This window comes from Zonotrichia leucophrys, chromosome Z, assembly GCF_028769735.1.
Source record: "Zonotrichia leucophrys gambelii isolate GWCS_2022_RI chromosome Z, RI_Zleu_2.0, whole genome shotgun sequence".
In the NCBI taxonomy this organism is placed as follows: Eukaryota; Metazoa; Chordata; class Aves; order Passeriformes; family Passerellidae; genus Zonotrichia; species Zonotrichia leucophrys.
In genome coordinates this window covers 74,374,560-74,400,297 of record NC_088200.1, presented here as the reverse complement: position 1 = coordinate 74,400,297, position 25,738 = coordinate 74,374,560, and the positions used below count along the sequence as shown (strand labels likewise).

Sequence of the window (25,738 nt, the reverse complement as noted above, 5' to 3'; positions counted from 1 at the left end):
ATGGGTTTCAGCTTCCCATATGACCTTTGTGGGCCAAGACTCAAAGACTGCTGGGCTCACACGTTCCCAAAGCACTGCTGGGTCATTCTCTGTTTGAGGGGAGGCACAGATTCCAAAGTGACCCTGGCCCTACAATCAGGGGCCATCTGGGAGTGAAGCTGCAAGAGCCTCTCAGGCAGCTGCCAGGGAAGGTGTGGCATTTCTCAAGGGTCTGGTGAGGGCCTCCCTCTGCTTCTGCCATGTCCTGTTTGTCTTTCAGTAGTGACTGACACCCTGCCCTGTCCCACAGCTCCATCCTGGCTCTGCAGGTGGCTTCCTGGGTGAGTTCACTCCTTGTAAGACACACTTCTAGAGTTCATGTTCTCTTCACCAACTAAAACATGGAATTCTTCACCTCTCTAGGACAGGCAGAAAATCAAGAGAATTAACTGGGGGTTTCAGGGAAGAAGAGACTGGAGGAGAAAAACAGCTCTGAGGGGAAAAAAACCACAATATCTGAAGGGGGAGACATCTCTGCCTGCTCTGAATCTCTCAAGGGAACATGTCTCCAGTCCACTCCTGAGAGGGATGCTTTAGGTGACTTTTGCACCTCCAACTGCCTTGGAATAGAGTCGGCTAAGATTCAATTATGTAAATGTTACACAGCGTACATAGATAGATAGACAGACTGATGGATATCACCACTATCATCTCTCTTTACTGTCCTCTCTGTTGCTACACACATGAACACTCGGTCGCAGAGCCCCACTCAGCAGCAATCCTGAGATTGCTTTCCTGTTGCACAAAAACCACATTCTTGGAGAATCTGAAGCATGTAAGTCCTTGTGGAAAAGGATCAGACCCAGAGCATTGCACTGGGAACTGCAGTCTTTGTCCATCTGTGCTCAAGCAAGTTCTTCTCTTAGACTTGACCACAAATGTGCATTAAGGAGCTGTAATCAGCCCCTCCTAGCTGCTCTGATCTCTGAGCACCAGCTGGAATGCAAGGGCACCGATTTCCTGCCCAAATCCAGATACATCAAAAACTGCTTACCTGGCCTGCAAAAAGATAGAGGTACTGTTAATTTGAATGGGAGGTGCAAGGTGTAATTAACTAGCCTGGAACAAGAAAAGTTCCATCTGCACGAACACGCGTGTCTTAAACTAAGTGTTCTCATGCAAATGCATTGCATCTTCAAGAACTGTCAACATGCAAAACAGAATTTTAGCAGAATTTCTCATAGTGCTGGAAAATAGCAAAAAAGACACAAGAAAATCAACACAATCAGCGCCGTGCACCTTATCAAAACCCAAAAGGCCAAACGAGCTTCTAGAACTGAAGACTTACTCAAGACAACTGCAGAGCAGTTTCACAAGCCAAACACACCTAACAAAAGAGTAAAGAAAAACAAAGAAAGCCCTCTGACCTCCAGCACTACGATGTGTGCCATCAGCCACAGGGCTGCAGAAGCCCAGAGACAGAACTTCCCTGTGCCAAGCAGCCAGATGCTCTCCCAGAGAAACCAGCCCATTGGGGCCTCAAAATCACAGGTCAAAGTCCAAGTTCTGCTGTTGCTGCCTGCAGGAAATTCCTAGCTTCTGGCAGCACTCCAGCACTCAGCATCCTCAGCCAGCAACAGCAAGCGCTGGCTACTCTGAAACTTGCACCTCTGCCTTGCTCTAAAGACAGCATCACACACAATTGGCACTTACGGACTCGGAATATTCATGCTCTAGTGTGACCACTGATGGAAGCTGGAGCTTGTCCGCCTCAATTTGCTCCTCTTGGGCTTCTTCTCCAGGAGCAGTGGGAGCCAGGGGAGAGACGGCTGTTGGTCCTGTCAGCTGTGGCAGGGAGAGAAGCATGAGGCACAGGCTGGTCCTTGTCATTCAGAACCTCATTTCTTTTCAGATCTACCACCACATCTTCTAAGGAGAAATCAGAACATTCCGTAGCGACATAGAGATTGCAAATGCCATAGACCAAATTTTAATGGGCGAATTCAACAGTACCCTAGATGGATATAGGGTTGCTATTTCTCACTGGCTGCTATCAGCAAGCAACACTGCCTCTGTAAAATGCAGCTTTTAGTTCTTGAAAGCTCTGAAAAGGAAAAAGAGGAAAGCGACAGCAACGCCTCTGCTACTGCTGCTGCAGACTGGAAAAACTCCAACTGGATCACAATCTAATCCAGGGCTGGAAGGGGCAAGAAACATTGTGCAGAATAATCTTTGCTTCCTGGAAAAGGAGAAAATGAACATGACAAACCTCTCTAAGAAAACCAACAAGCCAACAAGGCACAAGATAGAAGTGTCACCACCTCTGTTATCTAAAGCACTTGGTTTCACTGAGGGCATTTTCAGTACAGAAACGGCCCCTGTGGTGAGCACTATCGTGTGGGGATAGATGGAAGTCTGTCTGAAGGTCCCTCCTACGCCTCCCATTGTCCAGGCTAAAGCTCCCTCAGCACCTCCTCACTGGGCCTCTGCTCCACACCCTTGCCCAGCTCCCGTGTCCTTCTGTGAAAACACTGCAGCCCCTCCATGACTTTCTGCTTCCCAGGGCCCACAAGTGCACACAGCACTCCAGCTGTGGCCGCAGCTCTGCCCAGCACAGGGCCACACTCACTGCCCTGCTCCTGCTGCCCCACTGCTGCTGACACAGCCACCATGCCCTTGGCCTTCTTGAGCACCTGGTCCCAGGCTGGCTCTACTTCACCTGATCTTCTACCGCACCCCTGGGGCCTTTTGGACCCACACAGCTCCCCAGCCGCAGAGTTGAACATTTGACTTCAAATACAGCATCAGCCAATTCTAGAGGGCCTTCATCTTCTGAGCAACATAAGAAAACAGTCAAGGAATTGCAGCTTCATCCGCATTCCAGGCTCCAAGGCACTTGCCAAAACTCCAGACTTCATCACTAATTGCATCAATACAAACTTGCCCCTTCTGATTTTGCCTCACCAGGACGCTTCATAACTACTCACTGTCTTTCTTTGGCAGCATGGAAAGAGAATGGCCCCGCACAGCTTCCTGCACATCACAACCATCTTATTGAGTCTTATCAAAAGCCAAAAGACAACTTGGATATAAGACTCTTCAGAAGTGAAGAATAACTCAAGAAAACTGGAGAGCAGTCCCACAGCCCAAACACCCTTTTCCAAAAGGGAAGAAAAAGAAACAAAGCCCTGCGACCTCCAGCACTACCACGTGTGCCCTTGGCCGCAGCGCTGCAGAAGCCCAGAGACACAGCTTCCCTGAGCCAAGCAGCCAGATGTTCTCCCAGAGGCACCAGCCTTTTAGGGCCTCAACATCACAGGTCAAAGGCCAAGTTCTGCTGTCACTGCCTGCAGGAAATCCCTAGCTCCCGGTAGCACGCCAGCACTCAGCATCCTCAGCCAGCAACAGGAAGCGCTGGCTGCTCTAAAAGGTTCACTTCTGCCTTGCAAGAAACATAGCAAAACCCACAACTGGCACTTACGGGCTCAGGATATTCAGGCTCTTCTGTGACCAGTGATGGAAACTGGAGCGCGTCCGCCTCAATTTGCTCCTCTTGGGCTTCTTCTCCAGGAGCAGAGGGAGCCAGGGGAGAGATGGCTCTTGATTCTGTCAGCTGTGCCAGGGAGAGAAGCATGAGGCACAGGCTGTCCCTTGTCATTCAGAACCTCATTTCTTTTCAGATCTACCACCACATCTTCTAAGGAGAAATCAGAACATTCCATAGCAACACAGGGAATCAAACTCCCACAGACCAAGTTAAAATGGGCCACTGAAAAAGAACACTAGATGCATATAAGGTTGATATTCCTCCCTGGCTGCTATCAGCAAGCAACGCTGTCTATGTAAAATGCAGCTTTTATTTCTTGAAAGCTCTGAAATGGAAAAGCAGGAAAGTGAGAGCAACGCCTTTACTACTACTGCTACTGCAGACACGGAAAATTCCAACTGGATCACAATCTCACCCAAGGCTGGAAAGGGGCAGGAAAAATTGTGCCGAGTAATCTTTGGTTGCAGGAAAAAGGGAAAATGAACAGGCAAACCTCTCCTAGAAAACCAAGAAACCAACAAGGCACAAGAGAGAAGTATCACCCACTCTGTTATCTAAAGCACTTGGTTTCACTGAGGGCATGTTTAGTAGGGAAACAGCCCGTGTGGTGAGAACTATCACATACGGATTGTTGGAAGTCTGCTGAAGATCCCTCCTATGCCTCCCATTGTCCAGGCTAATGCTCCCTCAGCACCTCCTCACTGGGCCTCTGCTCCACACCCTTGCCCAGCTCCTCTGCCTTTCAATGCACACGCTGAAGCCCATCAGTGACTTTCTGCTTCCCAGGGCCCACAAGTGCACACAGCACTCCAGCTGTGGCCGCAGCTCTGCCCAGCACAGGGCCATGCTCACTGCCCTGCTCCTGCTGCCCCACTGCTGCTGGCACAGCCTCCGTGCCCTTGGCCTTCTCGGTGCCAGGCTTTCTCTTCTTCTCATGATTTTCTACCGCACCCCTGGGGCCTTTTGGACCCACACAGCTCTCCAGCCGCAGAGTTGCACATTTGAATTCAAATACAGCATGAACCATTTCTAGATGGCCATCCTCTTCTGAGCAACATAAGAAAAAAGTCATGGACTTGCAGCCTCATCCCCACTCCAGGCTCCAATGCACTTGCCAAAGCTGCAGACTTCATCACCAAATGCATCAAAAAAAACTTGTCATTTCTGCTTTTGCTTCACCAGAACGCTTCATAACTACTCACTTGTTTTCTTTGGCAAAATGGAAAGGGAATGGCCCCACACAGCTTCATACACATAACAACCATCTCCTTGAGTCTTAACAAAAGTCAAAAGACAACTGGGCAATAAGACTCTTTAGAACTGAAGAATAACTCAAGAAAACTGCAGAACACTCTCACAAGCAAAACATATCTTTCCAACAAGGGAAAACAAAGAAAGCCCTGTGACCTCCAGCACTACTACGTGTGCCCTCGGCCATAGCACTGCAGAAGCCCAGAGACAGAGCTTCCCTGAGCAAAGCAGTCAGATGCTCTCCCAGAGGCACCAGGCCATTGGGACCTCAACATCACCGGTCAAAGGCCAAATTCTGCTGTCACTGCCTGCAGGAAATCCCTAGCTCCTGGCAGCACGCCAGCACTCAGCATCTTCAGCCAGAAACAGAAAGCACTGGCTGCTCTGAAACTTGCACCTCTGCCTTGCTCTAAAGACAGCACAGCCACAGCTGGCACTTACAGGCTCAGGATATTCAGGCTCTTCTGTGACCACTGATGGAAACGTGATCTCTTCCGCCTCAATTAGCTCCTCTTGGGCTGCTTCTCCAGGAGCAGAGGGAGCCAGGGGAGAGATGGCTCTTGGTTCTGTCAGCTGTGGCAGGGAGAGAAGCATGAGCGACAAGTTATCACCTATTATTCAGAAACTCATTTCTTTTCAGATCTACCACCACATCTTCTAAGGAAAAATCAGAACATTCCGTAGCAACATAGGGAATCAAAGTCCCACAGACCAAGTTAAACCGGCCCATTAAAGAGAACGGTGGATGGATATGAGGTGGATATACGTCCCTGGCTGCTCTCAGCAATCAACGTTGTTTCTGTAAAACAGAACTTTTAATTCTTGAAAGCTCTGAAATGGAATAGCAGGAAAACGACAGCAACGCATTTACTACTGCTGCCACAGATGTGGAAAACTCCAACTGGATCACCATCTCATCCAGGGCTGAATGGAGCAGGAAAAATTGTGCCGAGTAATCTTTGGTTGCAGGAAAAAGGGAAAATGAACAGGGAAACCTCTGCTAGAAAACCAAGAAGCCAACAAGTTACAAGAGTGAAGTATTACCCACTCTAGTGTCGAAAGCACTTTGTTTCACTGAGGGCATGTTTAGTAGGGAAACAGCGTGTGTGGTGAGTAATGTCACATAGGGATTGTTGGAAGTCTGCTGAAGGTCCGTCCTATGCCTTCCATTGTCCAGGCTAAAGCTCCCTCAGCACCTCCTCACTGGTCCTTCTGTCCACACCCTTGCCCAGCTCCTGTGTCCTTCTGTGCACATGCTGAAGCCCATCTATGACTTTCTGCTACCCACGGGCCTGTGAATGTCCATCCGAAAATCCTTCTTTTTTTTTTTGCATCACAATTGTCATGAGAAAAAGACCACCGAAAGGTTAAAAATTGTTGAGCCAGTTGGGAAAGAAAGTCTCAGGCTCATTTAGTGTTTTCACAGGTGGTTGTTGCAGAACATGCCATGCTGTACTCGAAGGGGCATGATGCCCTTTTCTGAACTATGGAACTGGAATTTCTTCCAAACTCCTGACTTGGCCGGACTGAGCTCTGGGGTGGCTCACCCCCTCCAAGAGAAGACCCCTCTTGTCTGCCTTCAACCACCGTGGTGGACCAACAGAGATGCGAATCCCCTCATCAAGGAACCAAGAACCCCTCTGGCACCCTAGTGGCACACCCATGTTACCCCTCTGGCATGCCCTCTGGCAACCTCCTTCCAGAGACTGGGACTGCACCCCCTCCCAACTCGGGGATGGGGGAAAACCTGCCCAGAGTAAACGTACCTGTGAGCATTCGGCCATGAAAACAATGGAATAGCCTCTCCCACTCCTCCTCTTCCTATTCTTCTCCCCTCCATGGAAACCTAATTTCGGCCACCATTCCCCCAACCAAGAACAGTATATTTTGGGGTTCGGTTTGACCGTATGTTGAGATCTCCCCAAAGTGTGCACCAGCGAGTTTCGGCGGCGGGCCCCCAAAGACATCACGTTTTTGTAGCCATACCCCTTCCCTAACCTTTTTCCTCCCTTTTTCCCTTGTCCTACCGTTCTCTTCCCCAGATTCCATAACCAAATGCATATTCAGCTGTGGTTATCATCAAAAAAATTGTATTTTGTTGATTTGTTACTGCAATACCTCTGTGCCTTTGTTGGTTATTTTTGCACTAAAAAAGTCATTCGTCACTGGTTCATTTTGGGCGGACCTTCACATAAATTGGTTATGAGGATGGATTCTGGTAGCCAGCGAGATTTTGCAGGTTTTGTGTAGTCTGTAACCTCTCGCAGACTGCATACACCAAAGCCAAATCTCACCCTCGATTGAGCACACAGGCTCTGGAATTGATACAAAAGATTTTTTCGGTTCAAAAGCAGGGGAAAATTGTTACTGTCACTTCTGTTACTGATCTGATACCGGCACGGACACAGACACTGATCCTTCTCCTGATCCTGATATTGATGCTGTTACTGATATTGATATTGGTATTGATACTGTTGTTGTTGTATTTGAGTTGAATCTGAACCTGTTACTGTTGTATTTGAGCTGAATTTGAACCTATTACTGTTTTTACTGCTGTATTTTTGTGTACCTGGACTGTCTAAAAAGGGAAGGGGCAGACTTGAAGTAATTAAGCTGGGCCTTTTAGACAGCTATTGTCCCTTCACCTACACAGGGGAGTGAGGGGCGGCCCAGTGAAGGCTGAGTGGCTTTCCTCCTGTTCTAGGTTCTGGTCCCCTCACAAAGAAAACACTTGTGTGTGTGTGTAAGTGCATGTATCTGGACTGTCTGGAAAGGAAGGGACAATCTGAAGTAATTAAAATAGTGCCTTCCAGACAGATTTTGGTTTCTTCAGCTATCTAGGGAGACAGAGTGGAACAAAAAGTCTGTATAACTTGAGTTAGCAAATTAGCTCCCTGGTATAGTCCTAGTCCCTTCACACAAAATGAATGAAAATCTCAATCCTAAAGCAAAAGCTGACTTTTACTCGTTGCTTGCTAAACACAATGCCAAACCGTCATCTGGCGAAGAAACTTGGGCAGAGAACAATTGGTTTAATTTAGAAAATGTCATTGATAGAATATGTTCTCTGCAACATTAATCAAAATTCAAAATGGGTAAAAATAAAAACATTCCTTGCTCAGTCCTTGGAGCATGTCTCACTGCTGCCATAGAAAACCGCTGTAAACGGAAGAAGTGAGGAAATGGTAATTATAGATTCCCTTCAAAATTTAGTTGAAATCTTGCAAAAACAGTTAAATGAGGACAGAAATGAAATTTACATGCTGTGAGCTGCCATTAGGGAAGAACACACCAAAACCATACACAGAATCAACTCCTCTACAGAGGAGAAAGAAAAATGAACACCTTGCATTAAAAAAATTTATCCATACAAAGAACTTGAGGCAGCAAAACAAAACTATTCTTACAAAGAATCTGAAACAGTTAAAAATTGTGGGGAAAATTGTTGTCCTTATTTGAGACCTTTTATTAAAACTGAATATAATTACATTAATGATGAAGACCTGGATCCCCACATAACAACTAAACAAACACCATTCAGAGCTACCAAATTAGCTAAATTGAAAAAGGAATTTGGATGTCTTCCTCACGAATCAGAAACGGAATATGTGTTCCGTGTGTGTCTCACTGGCAGAGACCAGATTAAGTTAACTGAACAAGAAGCCAGTGGATATTGGGGACATGGTGTTTTCCTAACAACAGGAGATAAGTGTGACACCTGGTCTCTAACACAACGTGCATCCTATTGGGCTGGGGGAATAAATCCCCTGGAAAGGGGTCATCCCCTAGCAATTGCCACTACCCCTGACCAAATCCTAGAAAGTGTACAAAAAGCTGCATGTTTGCAAATGATTAATGAGAAAAAATTAATTCCTGGCTTTGAATCCCCAATGCAACTGCCTGTGAAGCCTGAAATTATGACCCCTTTAATTTGTGGGCTTCCAGAAGCATTGAAATCAACAGCAATCACTATTCAAAAAACAATTATGGCTTTAAGCCCAATAGATAGACTGGATAGACTTCTTAACAACTCCACTGAGCAGTCTGAGTCCACTGACACTGCACCTTCACCCTATATACCAACACAGACCCTCACAACACCATCTGACACATCTAGCAGCAGCTGTAAGTTTTGGACATGGAGTGAAGTAGCAGTTGATTTAATAAATTATTGTGGACAGTATGGGCCTGTAAAAACCCTGGAAGAAAAATCAGAAAAAACAAAAGGTGTCCGATTTATGGGAACCCCTAACACTGAAAACACAGAACCAGGAAAACAGATTTCCAACAGACAACGCTGGTGGATGCTGGGAATAAAGAAAGGGGTTCCCCGGGACATAATGGATGGTTTACCACTCGAAAAATTGCAGAAAATCATAACTAACTGGAATTTTAGGAGACCAAATACCTCCACACAGCCCAGTGCACTTATCCCCCTCCCTCATCAGAAACTAACAAACACTCCTACCAATACACAGTACAGTACACACAGTACATCACAGTCTCTCCCACAGAACACAGGCAGTGAGCCAAAGTTAACCCTTTCCCAGCTTCTCCCTTGGAATCTGGGCAGTGAAGCTGCGTCTCAGCCTCTCCCGCAGAACACAGCCAGTGAGCCAAAATTAACTCTTTCTCAGCTTCTTTCACAGAACTTGGACAGTGAAACCCTGGCTGCATGTCTCCTGAAAAGCACTAGCACTAAGCCAGAAGTAACTCTTTTACAACTTCTTTCACAGAGCCTAAGCAACATAACTGCCCACCCGCCTGTACCCCAAAACACAAACAGTGAATCTTCACCAACAGAGCTTTCGGGAGACTAATATCTCCACCGCTTACAGGTGAGCGAAGGGGTGGAGGTTGGGTTTACTTACAAATGCTCACAAAAAATGAATCAGGAGACATGTCAATTACAGCAATCACGGGCCCCAAAAATGTTCTGGTAACCTTCATTGTTGATACTGGAGCCCAGATCTCCACAGTAACACATAGAGATGCCCAGAAGTCTGGAGTTGTTCCAACAAAAAGGCAATGCTGCGTTCTTAATGCTTTAGGAACCATAGAACCCATGAATGTTGCTCTAGTCAAAGTAACACTCCCTGGAGAAGAAAATCAATTGGTTGTCAAAATGGTAATTGGGGACATCCCGAATAATCTGCTAAGGATGGATGTCCTCTCAGGAAAGCAGTGGGAAGACACTGAGGGTTTTCTGTGGTCTTTTGGCACTCCGCCACTTAACATTAGGCTGCTTCAGACCGCACCCGCACTGCCTTACAGTAAAACAATCAATGTGAAACAGTATCCCTTGCCTTCTGGAGCTAGAGAAGGCATCAAACCAGTTATTCAGGAATTGCGTGATCAAGGAATAATTATTAACACACACTCCCCATACAATTCACCCGTATGGCCAGTCTGAAAACCCAACGGGAAGTGGAGGCTTACGGTCGATTACCGTAGGCTCAGTGCCAACACTGATCCTCTGACTACAGCAATGCTAAATTTAGCTGAATTGATAACATCAATTAAAAAAGAAAAAGCTCACACAATCATGGCAAACACAGATGTCAAAGACATGCTCTTCATGATACCTATACAGCCAGAGGACATGGATCGCTTTGCACTCACATGGGAGGGACAACAGTAAACATTCACCAGACTCCCTCAGGGATACAAACACTCTCCAACACTAGCACACCATGCTTTAGCTAAGGAATTAGAAAAAATACCTAAACCTGACACTGTAGCTGTGTACCAATACATTGATGACATTTTGGTAGGAGAAGAGGAAATTAAAGAGGTGGGGGATCTCCAACAGAATATAATCTCTCATCTGGAGAGCCTTGATTTAAAGATTCCCTCAGAGAAAATTCAAAAACCTTCTCAGGAAGTAAAATTCCTGGGAATTTGGTGGCGATCTGGTAGCATATGCATTCCACCTGACACTTTAACTTCTTTAGAGCAGATGAAAATGTCTGAAAACAAAAAGGACCTCCAGCAAGCTTTAGGACTGTAGGTATTCTGTAGGAAACATGTCCCAGATTTCTCAATCATTGCTAGGCCCCTTTACAATTTACTAAGAAAAGGAGTCAAATGGGATTGGACTCCTTCTCAGGAGGAAGCACTGCAATTACTGATTTTTGAAGCCACTGCACATCAGGCATTGGGGCCCATTCACCCTAAAGACCCTTTCCAAGTGGAATGGGGATTTGCCTCCTTAGGGCTATCAATACACATCTGGCAGCGAGGTCCTGAGGGTCCAACAAGGCCTGTCAGCTTCTTTTCCCGTGGTTTTAAAGATGCTGAGAAAAGATATACCACCTGGGAAAAAGGATTGTTTGTTGTTAGCTTAGCTCTCATTGAAGTGGAGAAAATCACACGGCAGCAAGCTATCATCTTGAGAGGTCCCTTCAAAGTAATTAAAGCTGTCACAAATGGGACCCCTACACCTGATGGCATAGCCCAAAAGTCATCAGTCAAGAAATGGTATGCTCAAATAGAGTATTACTGCAATAGCTTTCCTGTCACAGAAGGTGCTGCAAAATTCTTGGCAATACAAGATACTGAGAGCCTGGATAGTAGCCAAGACAAACCTGCTTCACTAATAAAAGTAGCACCACCCTTCTCACCTGAGATAGCAGCAAACTGTTGGTTTACAGATGCTTCCTCAAAGTGGGAAGGAAAGATTTGGAAATATAAGGCGGCTGCCTTGCATATTTCATCTGGTGAAAAGATTATCACAGAAAGGGAGGGCAGCCTCAGGTAGGAGAACTCATAGCCCTCTGGAGTGTTTTCCAGTGACAGGCACAAAACATTTCTCCTGTTTACATCTATACTGATTCATATGCAGTATGCAAAGGCTGCACTGAGTGGCTCCCTTTCTGGCAACAGAATGGCTGGGAAGTTAACAGAATCCCAGTGTGGCAGAAAGATAAATGGAAGGAAATCCTAGAAATCGCCAGTAAAGGGAACTTTCTGGTCGGTTGGGTAGCTTCTCATCAAACTGATAGGAAACAAGCAGGTGAATGGAACAACAGAGTTGATGAACTAGCAAGGCTTAGTCCACTGAAAAAAGAAACTATTTCAGAGGATTGGAATCAACTGTTAGAATGGTTACATGTAAAAAGGCAGCACACAGGTGCAAAATATCTGTACCAGGAAGCACACGCCCGTGGCTGGCCAGTCACCAGAGAAATGTGTAAAACATGCATATCGGCCTGCAAACAGTGCCGCAAGCGACTGGAAAGGCATCCTTTAGAGGATGACCCTCTGCATTTGAGGAAAGGTAAAGGCTTGTGAGATACGTGGCAGGTAGATTGTATTGGTCCTTTTAAGAAATCAGGAGGTAAACATTTTGTGTTAGTAGGAGTAGAAATTGTGTCTGGGTTGGTACAAGCTGATGCTTTTAAAAGGGCCACAGGTGATAATACAATTAAAGCTTTGCAGGGGTGGTTTGGAACTTTCTCAAAGCCACAAGAAATTCAGTCTGACAATGGGTCTCACTTTACTGCCAAGGTGGTTCAGGACTGGGCCAGAGCCGAAGGCATAAAGTGGACCTTTCATACTCCTTACTACCCTCAGGCTAAAAGGATCATGGAAAGAACAAATGGCCTTTTAAAACGGTTCCTTAAGCCCCAGAAAGCAAGCTGGGATTGCCGGCTGTGGGAGGCTGTTAAAGGGGTAAATAGCAGGTGGGGAGTGAACGGTTGCTCCAAAGTCACTGCTTTTTACCACACACCTCCAAGCATCCCTTCGCTGGAAGGTCCCGACAATGCAAACAATCCATCACATTACCCTGGACAACCTGTCTTAGTGGACCTCCCCACGGTGGGCGAGGTACCACTTGTGCTGAAAACCCTTCTGAATAAATATGCATGGGTAGCCTCTGACATTCTTGGAAAAGAGCACCGCATACACACACGTTGGATAATCCCCTCATTTTAAACTCCTTTCTGCCTCTCAGTGGCAGGATTTTTTGTTGTTCTTGCTTTTACAGGAGAACCCCGAGGGACATGAGAATCATCTGAAAACATGATAACCTTGCTAATACTTTTCTGCATTTTACCACAATTTCATGGACAACCCCCTGGTGAGCAGCTGTGGCTGGAAGCCATCGCTCAGCACACCAATGTTCTTGGAACCTATCCCAAGGGCGGTTACCCAAGCCTGGCAACCCTAGTGCAGCATGACTCCAAGGTGTACCGCCCAAATGAGTGGAGATGGGACCAGAATGAGTTGATGAGGACCCTGATGGGAACGGTTGGTGAGTCAATTGTGGAAACATGCAGAAAGATGGAAGGAACCCTCCATGAAAAAACCACCTCCATCATAATTGCTGGAAATTTTATGGAAGCAGGTGGAAGGAATCATCTGGACATCCCCTCAGCAAAATTGTGTCCCACAAAGAAATGGGGGTGTTCCAAAATAGAAAGTCCCCTTACTTTGTGTTGCTGCCAGGACCATATTGGTAGTTATGTTTCCAGTACCAAAACCACCAATGTTGCAATTACAAGAGATTGTAATGATGAATCACTAGATTGCTGGTACAGTTTTGCTTTGGTCAAACCCACTTCTGTGACATGTCGCTGGCAGAATGACACAGCTAGTCCATTAGGACTAAAAGACTTGGTTTACACATTTAAGATAAACACCGTACCAAAACCCACACCAAGTGCTGTAATTACACTTTCTCAGACCCAAAGTGTGAACCTCTTTTCTAACATCACACCCCAATTGGCAGAGGCAACAGGAAGCCATTTCACCTGGCCCTGGTCTCAAGCCTTCCTACAATCCACCGGATCTATGGGAAATGTCACGGGTCTGAACTTACTAACAGTAGTTACACATGAGGATAAGTTGTACACCAGACAGGAATGGGAAAGACACAAAACCTGGCAGTTTCAAGGAATAGTGGGTGAATTAATTAGTGTTGGGTGCCGAATGGTTAATGGGTCTGACTACAGCAAAGCCATGTCAATCAGTGCTTCTACAGATCGGGAAAACGAACAGAAGCAAATCTGTACGCACCCAAGCGTACAGGATTGCTGGTACAGCTTTACATTAACTGACACTACAGAGGTAATTTGTCTCTGGGCCAAGGATACTCAAGGTCTTTCTTTTAAATTTGTAATAAATACTGAAACCACTCTTACCACTGTTACCACTGTCACCACTTCACCTGTACCACCGGTCATGCTCATCCCAATAATTTTCGAGATTGGACCTAATGTGATCAGGAAAACTGGCCAACAACAAATATTGTTCATTGCGGCATGGTCTCTCAAACAGGTCAAATTGCTAATGCAGAAAAACGTTTCAGATATTCAGCCAGCCTGTTCTTCGTTGCTGCAAACTTCTTTTGAAGGCTGGACCACTGGCTTCGGAAAAGAAGCTCTTTTAAAACTAGAATACCAAGAGATGTGACCGGTGTTGTGGGTACAGAATTGGGAATTCTGAATAGCATTGATTCTGAAGTACTAATGAACAAATTGGCTGCTACAACTAGAGATTTGACTAAATTACAGCAACCACTGAGGTCATCTCTGTTAGCCTTGGGGATGCACCCCAACAGCAGCAACAGTGGCTGCTGTCAAACATTTTGCCAAATTGGGAAAGAGTGAAGGTGAATGATCACAAATTGGTAATTGATGTACTTAGAGTAGCCCTCAGCTGTATCCAGGCACAATTGTGGATGCAGTCAGTCTCTGCTGCAATTATAAGCGAGGGCGAGGAAGGCACCTTCCCCACAGAAATTCAGAAAATAATCTGGGACAGTGCCACTGAATTTGAAAGAGAATTCCAATCCTGGTGGAACCTGGTGAACTTTACCTATGATCCCATTTCAAACACAGCCACTGCTTTTGTTTTAACCATACGCAATGCCTGTGTACATTTGGTCTTCCCTGTTATTGCATTAGGATTAAACCATGACGGAGCTGTTCTCTATCCTACTAAATATAGGGGATGGGCCCATCAGGTTGATGACAAATGGCAAACTGTTAATCTGGAAACTTGTATTGTCCGAGAACAGCAAGGGTTCATCTGTGAAAGCTATGCAATTGTAGCTCAGGATATCTGTTTAGACACAGAGCAGAATATCTGTCATTTTGAGATTTGTCCATGTGAGGATACCCAGACAGTTCTTATATACATAGGCAATGGCTGTGCATGCTTTAGAACCACATGTGATTCTGTTTTTGTAGAAGATGTTGTGGTAGATACAAAGAATCACTCAAACTTTTGTGCTTGTAACTAAAGATAGTAGGATGTGATTTCTCTTACGAAGGTCCAGTTACCTCTCACTACCTATTGCAATCCAACTACACACTGATCCAGAAGCTGATGCCCACTCCTATCGGAATGAACCTCACCCTCATGAGACAACTGCTGCTCCATCAGGACCTGGTTGACATCCTCGAGAAAATCAAGGAGAACGGACAGAAGACTCTGGTGAATGTTCATCACAACGTGAGACAAATACGCCGGGTTATGGAGAGGGTAAAACAAGATGCTGAGCATAGGTGGTGGGGTACTCTTTTTGGGTGGTCACCTACTGCCACAGGTGTCCTGAACAGTGTGTGCCATCCAATTGTTGTTCTTTTGATCTTAGTTACGCTTGGCTTTATCTTGTCAGCAGCCCTATTCATTCTGAATTGGAACATGATGAAAAAGCTTAGGAGACTGTCAACTGTAGTCAATGCAAACCGCTTAGCTGATGTAATCTATACAATAGATGTCCCCACAACACTTGACAAAAAACAATTATAAATCAAGCATATGTGCTTTAGAACAATTTCTTAATTATCAAGTATGATTTACAGAAAGTTACTTTAATTTTTAGAAAATAATTTTTTAAAGACAATGATTATACTATGATTTTCTTGTTGCTTTGATTATTTGTGATTTGTTTTAATTATTTTTGAATTTGATAAACAAATGATATTGTCTTAATTAATTAATCATTTTTTGAAATTGGTAAAATTAATCATTTTTTGAAATTGTTATAAAAGAATAACCACGTGTGAAATTGTTATGATGATTAATATTAATTATGTTTATGCTTATTGGTTCCCTTTTCCCCTTTCTCTTTTTCTTTTCTTTCTCTTTCCGTTTATCCCCTCTTTTCTGTCATACCTTCTTTTCCGGGGTTATACTACCAAGGTGCAACGAGTTTCGAAGATTTATCAAAAACACTCTAGAGCTCTGCTGATGAAGATTTCTCAAGACAATCGTGACTCACGGGGTCGTGTGAATGTCCGTCCGAAAATTCTTCATTTTTTTTTTTTTGGCCTCACAATTGTCATGAGAAAAAGATCACCGAAAGGTTAAAAACTGTTGAGCCAGTTGGGAAAGAAATTTAGTGTTTTCACAGGTGGTGGTTGCAGAACATGCCATGCTGTACTCGAAGGGGCATGCTGCCCTGTTCTGAACTATGGAACTGGAATTTCTTCCAAACTCCTGACTTGGCAAGACTGAGCTCTGGGGTGGCTCACCCCCTCCAAGAGAAGACCCCTCTGGTCTGCCTTCAACCACCATGATGGACGAACAGAGATGCGAATCCCCTCATCATGGAACCAAGAACCCCTCTGGCACCCTAGTGGCACACCCATGTTACTCCTCTGGCACGTCCTCTGACAACCTCCTTCCAGAGACTGGGACTGTACCCCCTCCCAACTCGGGGATGGGGGAAAACCTGCCCAGAGTAAACGTACCTGTGAGCATTCGGCCATGAAAACAATGGAATAGCCTCTCCCACTCCTCCTCTTCCTATTCTTCTCCTCTCCATGGAAACCTAATTTCGGCCACCATTCCCCCAACCAAGAAGAGTACATGTTGGGGTTCGGTTTGACCGTATGTTGAGATCTCCCCAAAGTGTGCACCAGCGAGTTTCGGTGGCGGGCCCCCAAAGACATCACGTTTTCTCAGCTATACCCCTTCCCTAACCTTTTTTCTCCCTTTTTCCCTTGTCCTACCGTTCTCTTCCCCAGATTCCATAACCAAATGCATATTCAGCTGTGGTTATCATCAAAAAAATTGTATTTTGTTGATTTGTTACTGCAAAACCCCTGTGCCTTTGTCGGATATTTCTGCACCAAAATATCGTTCATCACCCATTCATTTCGGGCGGACCTTCACAGGGCCCACAAGTGCACACAGCTCTCCAGTTGTGGCCGCAGTGCTGCCCAGCACAGGGCCGTGCTCACTGCCCTGCTCCTGCTGCCCCACTGCTGCTGACACAGTCCACAATGCCCTTGGCATTCTTGGACACCTGGTCCCAGGCAGGCTCTTGTTCAGCTGGTCTTCTACCACACCCCTGGGTCTTTTGGACCAACACATCTCCCCAGCCGCAGAGTTCACATTTGAATTCAAATATAGCATCAGCCATTTCTAGATGGCCTTCCTCTTCTCATCAACATAAGAAAACAGTCATGGACCTGCAGCCAAATCCACACACCAGGTTCCAAGGCACTTGCCAAAACTCCAGACTTCATCACTAATTGCATCAACACAAACTTGCCCCCACTGCTTTTGCCTCACCAGGAGGCTTCAAACCTTCTCCCTTTCTTTCTTTGCCACATACGATAACAATTGCCCACCCACAGCTTCATACACATAACAACCATCTCCTTGAGTCTTAACAAAAGTCAAAAGACAACTGGGCAATAAGACTCTTTAGAACGGAAGAATAACTCAAGAACACAGCAGAGCACTCTCACAAGACACCCACACCTTTCCAACAAGGGAAAACAAAGAAAGCCCTCTGACCTCCAGAACTACCACATATGCCCTCGGCCATAGCACTGCAGAAGCCCAGAGACGGAGCTTCCCTGAGCAAAGCCGCCAGATGCTCTCCCAGAGGCACCAGCCATTTGGGGCCTCAACATCACAGGGCAAAGGCCAAGTTCTGCTGTCACTGCCTGCAGGAAATCCCTACCTCCTGGCAGCACGGCAGCACTCAGCATCCTCAGCCAGAAACAGGAAGCGCTGGCTGCTCTGAAACTTGCACCTCTGCCTTGCACTAATGACAGCATCACACACAACTGGCACTTACGGGCTCAGGATATTCAGGCTCTGCTGTGACCAGTGATGGAAACTGGAGCACGTCCGCCTCAATATGCTTCTCTTGGGCTCCTTCAAGAGCAGAGGGAGCCAGGGGAGAGATGGCTCTTGGTTCTGTCAGCTGTGGCAGGAAGAGAAGCATGAGGGACAAGTTATCACCTATTATTCAGAAACTCATTTATTTTCCAGCCTACCACCACATTTTCTAAGGAGAAATCAGAACATTCCGTAGCGACATATGGAAGCAAATCCCACAGACCAAGTTAAAAATGGCCCGTTAAGGACAACTGTGGATAGATATGAGGTTGATATTCCTCCCAGGCTGCTATCAGTCATCAACCTTGTTTCTGTAAAACAGAACTTTTAATTTTTGAATGCTCTGGAATGGAAAAGCAGGAAAATGGCAGCAATGCCTTTACTACAGCTGCAGACACCGAAAACTCCAAGTGGATCACCATCTCATCAAGGGCTCGAAGGGGCAGGAAACATAGTGCAGAGTAATCTTTGGTTGCAGCAAAAAGGGAAAATGAGCACGTAAACTTCAGCTAGAAAAACAACAAGCCAACAAGTAACAAGAGTGAAGTATCACCCACTCCAGTGTTGAAAGCACTTGGTTTCACTAAGACCATGTTTAGTAGGGAAACAGCCTGTGTGGTGAGTAATGTCACTTAGGGATTGTTGGAAGTCTGCTGAGGATCCCTCCTATGCCTCCCAATGTCCAGGCTAATGCTCCCTCAGGACCTCCTCATTGGGCCTCTGCTCCACACCATTGCCAAGCTCCTCTGTCTTTCTATGGACATGCTAAAGCCCATCAGTGACTTTCTGTTTCCCAGGGCCCACAAGTGCACACAGCACTCCAGCTGTGGCCACAGCACTGCCCAGCACAGGGCCACGCTCACTGCCCTGCTTCTGCTGCCCCGCTGCTGCTGGCACAGCCACCATGCCCTTGGCCTTCTTGGACACCTGGTCCCAGGCCGGCTTTTCTTGAGCTCATCTTCTACCACACCCCTGGATCTTTTGGACCCACACAGCTCCCCAGCCACAGAGTTGCACATTTGACTTCAAATACAGTATCAGCCATTTCTAGATGGCCTTCCTCTTCTGTGCAACCTAATGAAGCAGTCATGGACTTGCAGCCTCATCCACACTCCAGCTTCCAAGGCATTTTCCAAACCTGCAGACTTCATCACTAATTGCATCAACACAAACTTGCCCCCACTGATTTTGCCTCACTCTAACGATTCATAACTACTCACTTTCTTTCTTTGGCAACATGGAAAGAAAATGGCCCAGCACAGTCTCATGCCCACAACAACCATCTGATTGGATCTTATCTAAAGCCAAAAGACAACTGGGCAATAAGACTCTTTAGAACTGAAGAATACCTGAGGAAAACTGCAAAGAAGTCCCAAAGCCCAAACACCCTTCGCAAAAAGGGAAGAAAAACAAAAAAAGCCCTGTGACCTCCAGCACTACAACCTGTTCCCCCAGGCATAGCACAGCTGAAGCCTAGAGACACAGCTTCCCTGAGCTGAGGAGCCAGATGCTCTCCCAGAGGCACCAGCCCTTTGGGGCCTCAACATCACACGGCAAAGGCCAAGTTCTGCTGTCACTGCCTGCAGGAAATCCCTAGCTCCTGGCAGCACTCCAGAACACAGCATCCTCAGCCAGAAACAATAAGCACTGCCTACTATGAAACTTGCACCTCTGCCTTGCAAGAAACATAGCAAAACCCACAGCTGGCACTTACGGAAGCAAAATATCCAGGCTCTGCTATGACCAGTGATAGAAACTGGAACTCATCTGCCTCAATTAGCTCCACTTCGGCTTCTTCTTCAGGAGCAGAGGGAGCCAGGGGAGAGATGGCTCTTGGTTCTGTCAGCTGTGGCAGAGAGAGAAGCATGAGGGACAAGTTATCACCTATTATTCAGAAACTCATTTATTTTCAGATCTACCACCACATCCTCTAAGGAGAAATCAGAACATTCCGTAGAGACATTGGGAATGAAAGTCCCACAGAACAAGCTAAAACGGGCCGTTAAAAAGAACTGTGGATGGACATGAGGTTGATATTCCTCCCTGGATGCTATCAGCAATCAAGCTTGATCCTGTAAAACAGAACTTTTAATTCTTGAAAGCCCTGAAATGGAAAACCGGGAAAATGACAGCAACGCATTTACAACTGCTGCTGCAGACACGGAAAACTCCAACTGAATCTCAATCTCATCCAGGGCTGAAAGGGGCAGGTGGCATTGTGCAGACTAATCTTTGGCTGCTGGAAAACGGGAAAATGAACAGGCAAACCTCTCCTAGAAAATTAAGAAGCCAACAAGGCACAAGAAAGAAGTGTCACCCCCTCAGTTATCTAAAGCACTTGGTTTCACTGAGGGCATGTTTAGTAGGGAAACAGCGTGTGTGGTGAGTAATGTCACATAGGGATTGTTGGAAGTCTGCTGAAGATCCCTCCTATGCCTCCCATTGTCCAGGGTAATACTCCCTCAGCACCTCCTCATTGGGCCTCTGCACCACACCCTTGCCCAGCTCCTGAGTCCTTCTGTGCACATGCTGAAGCCCATCGGTGACTTTCTACCTCCCAGGGCCCACAAGCGCACACAGCACTCCAGCTGTGGCCACAGCGCTGCCCAGCACAGGGCCACGCTCACTGCCTTGTTCCTGCTGCCCCACTGCTGCTGACACAGTCCACCATGCCCTCGGCCTTCTTGGACACCTGGTCTCACGTCGGCTCTTCTTCACCTGATCTTCTGCTGCACCCCTGGATCTTCTATACCCACACAGCTCCCAGGCTGCAGAGCTGCACATTTGACTTCAAATACAGCTTCAGCCATTTCTAGATGGCCTTCCTCTTCTGAGCAAACAAATGATGCAGTCATGGACTTGCAGCCTCCTCCAAACTCCAGCTTCCAAGCCATTTGCCAAAACTGCGGACTTCATCAATAATTGCATCAACACAAACTTGCCCCCACTGATTTTGCCTCACTCTAACGATTCATAACTACTCACTTTCTTTCTTTGGCAACTTGGAAAGAAAATGGTCCAGCACAGCTTCATGCCCACAACAACCATCTCATTGGGTCTTATCTAAAGCCAAAAGACAACTGGGCAAGAAGACTCTTTAGAACTGAAGAATACCTCAAGAAAACTGCAGAGAAGTCCCAAAGCCCAAACACCCTTCTCAAAAAGGGAAGAAAAAGAAACAAAGCCCTGTGACCTCCGGGAATACACACTGTTCCCCCAGGCATAGCACTCCTGAAGCCCAGAAACAGCGTTTCCCTGAGCCGAGGAGCCAGATACTCTCCCAGAGGCACCAGCCATATGGGGACTCAAAATCACAGGTCAAAGGCCAAGTTCTGCTGTCACAGCCTGCAGGAAATCCCTCGCTCCTGGCAGCACGGCAGCACTCAGCATCCTCAGCCAGAAACAATAAGCGCTGGCTACTCTGAAACTTGCACCTCTCCTTGCAAGAAACAAAGCAAAACCCACAGCTGGCACTTACGGACGCAAAATATCCAGGCTCTGCTATGACCAGTGATAGAAACTGGAACTCATCTGCCTCAATTAGCTCCACTTCGGCTTCTTCTCCAGGAGCAGAGGGAGCCAGGGGAGAGATGGCTCTTGGTTCTGTCAGCTGTGGCAGAGAGAGAAGCATGAGGGACAAGTTATCACCTATTATTTAGAAACTCATTTCTTTTCAGATCTACCACCACATCTTCTAAGGAGAAATCAGAACATTCCGTAGCGACATAGGGAATCAAAGTCCCACAGACCAAGTTAAAACGGGCCAGTTGAAAAGAACTGTGGATGGACATGAGGTTGATATTCCTCCCTGGCTGCTATCAGCAATCAAGCTTGATCCTGTAAAACAGAACTTTTAATTCTTGAAAGCCCTGAAATGGAATACCGGGAAAATGACAGCAGCGCCTTTGCTACTGCTGCTGCAGACACGGAAAACGCCAACTGGATCACAATACCATCCAGGGCTGAAAGGGGCAGGTGACATTGTGCAGAATAATCTTTGGTTGCTGGAAAACGGTAAAATGAACAGACAAACCTCTCCTAGAAAACGAAGAAGCCAACAAGGCAAAGGATAGAAGTGTCACTCGCTCTGTTATCCAAAGCACTTGGTTTCACTGAGGGCATGTTTAGTAGGGAAACAGCTCGTGTGGTGAGTAATGTCACATAGGGATTGTTGGAAGTCTGCTGAAGATCCCTCCTATGCCTCCCATTGTCCAGGCTAAAGCTCCCTCAGCACCTCCTCACTTGTCCTTCTGTCCACACCCTTGCCCAGCTCCTGGATCCTTCTGTGCACATGCTGAAGCCCATCAGTGACTTTCTGCTTCCCAGGGCCCACAGGTGCACACAGCACTCCAGCTGTGGCCGCAGCTCTGCCCAGCACAGGGCCACGCTCACTGCCCTGCTCCTGCTGCCCCACTGCTGCTGACACAGCCCACCACGCCCATGGCATTCTTGGTGCCAGGCTGGCTCTACTTCACCTGATCTTCTACCGCACCCCTGGGGCCTTTTGGACCCACACAGCTCCCCAGCAGCAGAGTTGCACATTTGACTTCAAATACAGCATCAGACATTTCTAGATGGCCTTCCTCTTCTGAGCAACCTAAGAAAAAAGTCATGGACTTGCAGCTTCACCCGCACTCCAGGCTCCAAGGCACTTGCCAAAACTCCAGACTTCATCACTAAATGCATCAACACAAACTTGCCCCCACTGATTTTGCCTCACCTGGAGGCTTCAAACCTTCTCCCTTTCTTTCTTTGGCCACACAAGATAACAATGGCCCCACACAGCTTCATACACATAACAACCATCTCCTTGAGTCTTAACAAAAGTCAAAAGACAACTGGGCAATAAGACTCTTTAGAACTGAAGAATACCTCAAGAACACAGCAGAGCACTCTCACAAGCCACCCACACCTTTCCAACAAGGGAAAACAAAGAAAGCCCTCTGACCTCCAGAACTACCACATATGCCCTCGGCCATAGCACTGCAGAAGCCCAGAGACAGAGCTTCCCTGAGCAAAGCCGCCAGATGCTCTCCCAGAGGCACCAGCCATTTGGGGCCTCAACATCACAGGGCAAAGGCCAAGTTCTGCTGTCACTGCCTGCAGGAAATCCCTACCTCCTGGCAGCACGGCAGCACTCAGCATCCTCAGCCAGAAACAGGAAGCGCTGGCTGCTCTGAAACTTGCACCTCTGCCTTGCACTCAAGATACCAGAACCCACAACTGGCACTTACGGGCTCAGGATATTCAGGCTCTTCTGTGACCACTGATGGAAACGTGATCTCTTCCGCCTCAATTAGCTCCTCTTGGGCTGCTTCTCCAGGAGCAGAGGGAGCCAGGGGAGAGATGGCTCTTGGTTCTGTCAGCTGTGGCAGGGAGAGAAGCATGAGGGACAAGTTATCACCTATTATTCAGAAACTCATTTCTTTTCAGATCTACCACCACATCTTCTAAGGAGAAATCAGAACATTCCGTAGCGACATAGGGAATCAAAGTCCCACAGACCAAGTTAAAACCGGCCCATTAAAGAGAACGGTGGATGGATATGAGGTGGATATACGTCCCTGGCTGCTCTCAGCAATCAACGTTGTTTCTGTAAAACAGAACTTTTAATTCTGGAATGCTCTGGAATGGAAAAGCAGGAAAATGACAGCAACGCCTCTGCTACTGCGGCTGCAGATATGAAAAACTCCAACTGGATCACCATCTCATCCAGGCCTGAAAGGGGATGGAAACGGTGTTGCAGAGGAATCTTCGGTTTTTGGAAAAATAGAAAATGAACACAGCAAACCACTCGTAGAAAACCAAGAAGCCGACAAGGCACAAGATATAATTGTCACCCACTCTAGTGTCGAAAGCACTTGGTTTCACTGAGGGCATGTTTAGTAGGGAAACAGCTCGTGTGGTGAGTAATGTCACATAGGGATTGTTGGAAATCCGCTGAAGATCCCTCCTACGCCTCCCATTGTCCAGGCTAAAGATCTCTCAGCACCTCCTCATTGGGCCTCTGCTCCACACCCTTGCCAAGCTCCTGTGTCCTTCTGTGCACATGCTGAAGCCCATCAGTGACTTTCTGCTTCCCAGGGCCCACAGGTGCACACAGCACTCCAGCTGTGGCCGCAGCTCTGCCCAGCACAGGGCCACGCTCACTGCCCTGCTCCTGCTGCCCCACTGCTGCTGACACAGCCCACCACGCCCATGGCATTCTTGGTGCCAGGCTGGCTCTACTTCACCTGATCTTCTACCGCACCCCTGGGGCCTTTTGGACCCACACAGCTCCCCAGCAGCAGAGTTGCACATTTGACTTCAAATACAGCATCAGACATTTCTAGATGGCCTTCCTCTTCTGAGCAACCTAAGAAAAAAGTCATGGACTTGCAGCTTCACCCGCACTCCAGGCTCCAAGGCACTTGCCAAAACTCCAGACTTCATCACTAAATGCATCAACACAAACTTGCCCCCACTGATTTTGCCTCACCTGGAGGCTTCAAACCTTCTCCCTTTCTTTCTTTGGCCACACAAGATAACAATGGCCCCACACAGCTTCATACACATAACAACCATCTCCTTGAGTCTTAACAAAAGTCAAAAGACAACTGGGCAATAAGACTCTTTAGAACTGAAGAATACCTCAAGAACACAGCAGAGCACTCTCACAAGCCACCCACACCTTTCCAACAAGGGAAAACAAAGAAAGCCCTCTGACCTCCAGAACTACCACATATGCCCTCGGCCATAGCACTGCAGAAGCCCAGAGACGGAGCTTCCCTGAGCAAAGCCGCCAGATGCTCTCCCAGAGGCACCAGCCATTTGGGGCCTCAACATCACAGGGCAAAGGCCAAGTTCTGCTGTCACTGCCTGCAGGAAATCCCTACCTCCTGGCAGCACGGCAGCACTCAGCATCCTCAGCCAGAAACAGGAAGCGCTGGCTGCTCTGAAACTTGCACCTCTGCCTTGCACTCAAGATACCAGAACCCACAACTGGCACTTACGGGCTCAGGATATTCAGGCTCTTCTGTGACCACTGATGGAAACGTGATCTCTTCCGCCTCAATTAGCTCCTCTTGGGCTGCTTCTCCAGGAGCAGAGGGAGCCAGGGGAGAGATGGCTCTTGGTTCTGTCAGCTGTGGCAGGGAGAGAAGCATGAGGGACAAGTTATCACCTATTATTCAGAAACTCATTTCTTTTCAGATCTACCACCACATCTTCTAAGGAGAAATCAGAACATTCCGTAGCGACATAGGGAATCAAAGTCCCACAGACCAAGTTAAAACCGGCCCATTAAAGAGAACGGTGGATGGATATGAGGTGGATATACGTCCCTGGCTGCTCTCAGCAATCAACGTTGTTTCTGTAAAACAGAACTTTTAATTCTGGAATGCTCTGGAATGGAAAAGCAGGAAAATGACAGCAACGCCTCTGCTACTGCGGCTGCAGATATGAAAAACTCCAACTGGATCACCATCTCATCCAGGCCTGAAAGGGGATGGAAACGGTGTTGCAGAGGAATCTTCGGTTTTTGGAAAAATAGAAAATGAACACAGCAAACCACTCGTAGAAAACCAAGAAGCCGACAAGGCACAAGATATAATTGTCACCCACTCTAGTGTCGAAAGCACTTGGTTTCACTGAGGGCATGTTTAGTAGGGAAACAGCTCGTGTGGTGAGTAATGTCACACAGGGATTGTTGGAAATCCGCTGAAGATCCCTCCTACGCCTCCCATTGTCCAGGCTAAAGATCTCTCAGCACCTCCTCATTGGGCCTCTGCTCCACACCCTTGCCAAGCTCCTGTGTCCTTCTGTGCACATGCTGAAGCCCATCAGTGACTTTCTGCTTCCCAGGGCCCACAGGTGCACACAGCACTCCAGCTG

At 47.0% G+C, this 25,738-nt stretch overlaps 1 protein-coding gene across 1 annotated transcript in view; it reads right to left on the bottom strand.

Annotated features, from left to right (window-relative positions):
• The window catches only part of LOC135460137 (serine/threonine-protein kinase PAK 3-like), a 52,592-nt gene that overhangs the window by 9,602 nt on the left and 17,252 nt on the right, over nucleotides 1–25,738 (bottom strand). The window lies entirely within an intron of this gene.